Source organism: Haemaphysalis longicornis, unplaced genomic scaffold (genome assembly GCF_048455015.1).
Source record: "Haemaphysalis longicornis isolate Haplotype H1 unplaced genomic scaffold, Haemaphysalis longicornis Haplotype H1 scaffold_5, whole genome shotgun sequence".
In the NCBI taxonomy this organism is placed as follows: Eukaryota; Metazoa; Arthropoda; class Arachnida; order Ixodida; family Ixodidae; genus Haemaphysalis; species Haemaphysalis longicornis.
The window spans coordinates 178,659,337-178,665,336 of NW_027526385.1; the positions used below are offsets into that span (position 1 = coordinate 178,659,337).

A 6,000-nucleotide genomic window follows, 5' to 3' on the forward strand; every position below is an offset into this window, starting at 1 on the left:
CCGGACAGGCCATGACAGTGAAAGGACCATCTTGCTTCCGCTTGCAAGGACTGATGCCGCTAGGCTGCTTCGTCAGTTCGCGCGGAGGACCTCCATTACTCAATGGAATACACCGGACTTTGTGCACCCGCGCCTCCACAACCAGGACCCTCTACTCCAGCGTCGTCTTCCGTGTGGGCTGACTCGATCAGAGTCTACTTTACTTTGTAGGCTGTGGTTGGGAGTGGCCTTCACGAAAGCCTACTCCTTCCTCATCGGGATGGCCAGTAGTGCTCACTGCTACGCCTGCGAGGTTGAAGAGACAATCGACCATGTGCTTTGTTGTTGCCCCGAGTATTCATCGGAAAGACGCGTTTTGGCAGCCGAGCTCAGAAGATTGGACAATCAACAGTTCAAGCTAGAGACTATTCTAGGACAAAGACCCCTACAATCGACTTCGCAGAAGGCAACAAAAGCCCTTCTGCGTTTTATGAAGGACACAGGTTTAGCTGAGAGACTCTAGTGCCCACGAAGGGACTAAAGTGTGTGCGCGACCCCGCTCCTATCCCCCCTTTTTCGCCTGACATCTCTTTTATCCCCTGAACACCCCTTCCCCAGTGCCGAGTAGCAATCCGGGCTCTAAGCCTGGATAACCTCTCGGCCTTTCCTTTCGCTTTTCTCCTCCTCCGTTCCTAGGCGAAGGATAAACAGATTTTACAGCTTCATAGCTTTCGAGTCTCTTTCTATTTTCGTTTTTTCTATCTTATGACGCGAAATACTTCGACCGGCGTACTGATAGCAGTTCAGGCGACAGCTCCTTTAAAATCAGAGCTCTCCCTCGCTGGCGCGCACCTGTTGCGTTCGCCTGTCCCGCCGTATGCACCAGGGTGATTCGCCATCCCCCTATAGCGGGGTGCCGGGTTAGCGCAATGAATGGGCACTTGACTCCTGCTCTGAAGATGCGCGTTCCAAACCCACACGAAATGAAATGTGTTTTAAAGCGAAGCTTACTCTACCCCAAGGGTTCTGTCGCGACCTTTGGTGTCAACAGAAAATTCCCGCGAACAATAAAGTGATGTTACTGACACCGCCAGGAATCAAACCTGGAACGAGCGGAGCGCCCGAGCTCGTTGTCTTACCGATTGAGCTACGAGCACACGCGGACACGGGGGAGACTGACAGACAGACAAACTAAAGGGCCGTAAAGTAAAATAAAAGCCCAACTCGTACCACATACGTATCACGGGTGACACCAATTAACAATAAACAAACTGCACCGAAGTCAAAGAGAGTTTTAGATGCAAAGCATCTCTTGCTCGGTTCTGATGGAGGCGAAAAGCAAAAACGCCCGTGTGTACGAGATTTCGGCGCACTTTAAAGATCCCCAGGAGGTCAAAATTAATCCGGAGCCCTCCACTACGGCGCGCCTCATCGCCTGGTTGCGTCGGCGCGTTAAACCCTACAATCAATCAATCAATCTCTTGCTCGGGGCTATGTCCGTTGTCCTTCCGGCGTCCGTCCGCACCTCTCCTCCTCTCCATGCCAGCTGTGATAACGTCACTCTCTCCTCTCCCCAGCAGCTGTGCGCGCTGTTCCTCCTCCCCCCTCCTCCTCGCCACTTCAGATAAACCAGGTCCGCGCCGCCGCTCCCTTCAGTTGCTGCTTCGGTCTGCGCCCTCCGATGAGCTGACAATGGACGCCAACGATTCTGGCAGTGACCCGCCGCGGTGGCTCAATGGGTAAGGCGTTGCGCTGCTGAGCACGAGGTCGCGGGTTCAATTCCCCGCCGCGGCGGCCGCTTTTCTCATGGAGGCGAAAAGCAAAAAAAAAATTACACCATCTTCCCACGTGGGAACCCTGAGGAGACGCAAAGCCGTGCAAAATCGAGATGCTTTGCATCTCCCCACTGTTCCCACGTGGGAAGATGGCGTAATTTTTTTAAGAGACAGGAAAAGAAGAAAGAAAGAAGAAAGAAGACATCAATCACGCGAAACCAAGCCAAGGGAGGGGAGTCAATCAGCGGTATCTTTTTAACGAATATGTGAAAGCTCAGCTATGACTCAGCATGTCGTTCTTCATAAATGTGATCTTGATACAAACATATATGTAGTTTAAGTGCTTCCACGATAGTAAAATCTCATGCTCAATATTGACTCCTCTTGATCTTCCGTCTTCATCTTCCGTCTTCGTTCTCTGCCGTAATCCGATCGTCATCTTCTCCTGTCCTGCTGACCCTTGTGCCCTGGTAGACCTTCTGTAAAACTCAGAAACTGATTACTTCTCCCAACACCCCTTCCCCGTGTTTTCCCCCCCTTTACTTTATATTAGTCCTTGCTGTTACTGATATTGCAACCTGAACTATCTTGATTGCGGTTTCACCTTGTTTGTGTTACTGATATCCCTACCTGAGCTATCTTGATTGTGGTTGCAAGTCGCTTTTTACGGAAATTTGTTGGACTTCCGCAACTTCCCACTCCTCCACTTATACTCCCTTTATAATTTGTACGTCCTACTTTAACGTACTTTTACACTATTGCTCTTATGTCGTGTTTATCGCTCATTATCAGTAATACGTGATCTCGTGCACCCCGTTTCGCGATTATATCTGCCAACTAACCTCAGATATTTACAAGCGAGTGCACCACTCTAACCTCTTCCTCTGTTCCTTAAACCTTACTGTACATATATCGTTCTACCATTTTACAATAGTGTTTTCCCATCCCCAAGCTTCCTAATTTCCTGTGCACAGCTTTTTAAATGGTATTCTCTTTTTTGTTGAAAGAGCACTAAAACAGACAATTAGGTGCACAACTATTATTGTGCCCTCCTGAGTGATCAGTACTGGTTGATATTCCGTTTTAATCCCTGCTCACCCTGTTTATATTTCCCGCTACTCACAGTGCACTTACCGAGCGCATCTGCGGGTTTTCCCACTGCGTTCTCGCTGATTGCCACGTTATAGCGTCACGCGAGCTCTCGCACCGCTGTGCGCTCCGCCCACCGCACGTGTAACGGCTGTGGGCGCGAGTTGCGCAATCGCTAGGAGTTTGTAAAAAAAAAGGAAGATCACACCAATGCATGGCATCTCAGATGTCCTGCGTCTCTGCCGCCGATCTCGTCGCCTCCGTGGGCGGTGGCAGAGACGGGGGAGAAGTGAGATCGTCTAACACCGCGTTTGAGCTTCCTTTACTTTTATTTTAAAAAAAGTGTTCACTGGTGTGCTTCACCAATACAACTCAACCAATCACCATTCAAGGATCATGCATTGATTCAACCTTAGCAAAGAATATCTCTATGAATTAATAAAGAGCGCTGTTAAATGAATTTCACTTGTCTCTCGTTTCACTCTTTGTAGAGCCACGTGTGGGAATTCAAGTGACGTGGCATGGATAATCGTTGTGGGCATCGTTTACAGCTTCGCTTGCCAACCACCTTCCCATGGTGGATCGGCGCGCATATTTTTTTAATTACTGGTTTCCTATTTACATTGAGGATCATATTAGTGCCCTTCATGCAGACTCCGGAGGCCGCGACGATCACTTTTCGCCGCCCTCAAATCATGTGGGGACTCGCATGGCAGAGCGCCAGCGGTCGTACTACTTCAGAAAATGTTGTTTATCTCGGCGGCCCTTTTCTTATTTTTTATCAGCTTCCTTCTCAGGTGAAATATCGTCTCCGCTCTCCGTCGCTGCTGCGAATACTCGGAGTCTGTGTAGCCACCGGTATCAGGCGGGTATTTTTGGGCCTACCACTCAAACGCCCATGATTACCGGCCGTCGCCGCTCGAAGAAAGAATCTTTCTGCTTCTCAATGAAATATATTCTAGTGAGGGAATACCGAAACGACTAGAGAACGTTGCTGCTTAAGCGTCACATCAGAATTTGAAGGAAAGAAGAAAGCACGGGAACATTCTTTGTAATGCGGGCGTGGGTAACTTGTGTTTTTGTCACCCAGAAAACTGAGTCGGATATGCAAGCTTGTAAACTCCTAAAATATGAAGGCACCCGCATGCGCCAAAGGGCTTGATACATGCTATGTTGACTGTGTTGAAAATGTCGTCTATGAAATCCCGTTCTTGTGCGGCCGCTCCCGCTTCAGATAGACCGGTCACTGCCTAAATGACCACCTTAGGTCAGGTTCAGGCTGTTTCCGCAGCTGTTGCCGCAACTTTAAAGATTGACGTCATTTCTCGTCTCAGCCAACCGAACTGCGTGACACGCCGTTTTTTTTTTTTTTTTTTTTTTTTTTTTTTTACGTACATAGACCATGACACGGCTTTATCGTCGGTAGCCTTACGGAACACGTGGTCAATGTCGGGTAGTCGGCAGGTAGCATTTTTTCAACGCATTGCGCTTCCTGCGGCTGCGCTCCACTCTTGCATGTCAAATCCTCATGCGGTTGCCTGGACAGACAAAGGGTGAAATTTTAAAACATTTAAAATGGAGAAACGAGATGGGTGATCTAGCGAGCTATCAGCTTCGCTTCTTAAAAAAGAGATTGAATTTTTGCCAGAACTAGCTGACGGCCTGTGGCGGATGGTGTGTTTTCGCTGTCGACCCATAACTTTTCCTAAAATGCGTTTTGCTTATTCGTTCCTCGCATTTTTCCAGCATATCCCGGTCGCAATGAAGCGTGCAGTTCGTCCGAGCCTGTGCTCTGTGGCTTCCGTTTTCATGCTTCCTCCGATCACCTGCTCTGTTTTTCACATAAGTAGATTGCTACTTAAGAAGAGTTGGAGCAAAAAGTAGAGGGAAGCGAGTGTCAGGCACCGTATATATATATATATATATATATATATATATATATATATATATATATATATATATATATATATATATATATATATATATATATATATATATATATATATATATATATATATATATATATATATATATATCGCGACGTCGTCATAACCACGTTGGAGGTACAAACTGAACATCGAGATCGCTACACAAAACATGACCTCAATGGAAATCAAGGCCCGTCCGAGATGTACAGATATTTACTAAAGAAATAGAGCGAATTTGCTCGCTCCAGCCTGCTATTTAAATAGCAGGGTGGAGGGTTTACAAGACTCATGCAGCCCTGACACCTCCAGAAAAGTCAACAGAGCTTTTGTCTCTGCGCTGCGTCATCATGCTTCCGCCAGGAACCAAAGACGTCACTAAGTTCGACTCCACCTCCACTTCAAATTCACACTTCGTTTGATACTCATGCACGTTCATTAGTGAATCGCAGACACCAGCATAATACTTGCCTCATCCCGGTTCTTTCAACCCAAGGCATAAGAGAACCAAAGGGGACCACGCTACACATGGACCGCGAAAGGATGGCAAATGCAAATAGATGGCCACGCGCGCGCGCTCACCTTTTCAAGAGATCGCGGAAAGTTGTCCTGTGTAGCTCCTGGATGCACAAGCAATTAGCGCTCCTTGCTGCAGACCCTGGCTCACGCACACACCGAGCTGACTACGCGGGACGATGGACACAAACGTACGAGCAAGCGACGGCTCACTGCCTACCGAACTCAGCTGTTTTCGAGATCCCCCGCGTGCAATTAGTTCAAATGGTCGCTGACATCGGCGTGCAAATTCGTAGTCCGCACGGAGACTCACTTCAGAGATGGAGGCACGCTAAAGGCTCGCTCGTTTTCAACTCGCGAGCACGCCCGCCTAAATAAGGAAGCAAACACACCGCACAAGACTGCAAATAGATTTAATAACACGAGACAACGAAGGCCGCGAGGCAAGCTCTCTGGCATCAGGTTGAGTGGAGGGTACGGGAGGAGGAGGACGGCCCGTGATAACGCGGCAACAGCAGCTCCGTCAGCGGAGAGAGCCACTTCAGAACGTAGACACCGAATCCCTCTTTCCTGTGGGTTATGCAAGCTTTCTTGCTCCGTGGTGCTATGCGACGCCCGTAGCGCCTCCATACGCACACTGACCGCGAAGTCACCTCCGGTATTTTAGCGTTGCCCTTGTACACAGGGCTTCCCGGTCTGTAATGTGGCGCTCGTTC

General features: G+C 48.5%; 1 protein-coding gene across 2 annotated transcripts in view; it reads right to left on the reverse strand.

Annotated features, from left to right (window-relative positions):
• The window catches only part of LOC144138844 (sodium/potassium-transporting ATPase subunit beta-2-like), a 42,494-nt gene extending 36,737 nt beyond the window's left edge, over window positions 1-5,757 (reverse strand). The window contains exon 1 of one of the 2 annotated variants that reach the window (XM_077671333.1): window positions 5,351-5,757. The gene's annotated coding sequence lies outside the window, so the exon portion shown is untranslated. The remainder of the gene's footprint in view (window positions 1-5,350) is intronic. The other variant, XM_077671334.1, reaches the window with a different exon arrangement.
• Between the last annotated feature and the right edge of the window lie 243 nt (window positions 5,758-6,000).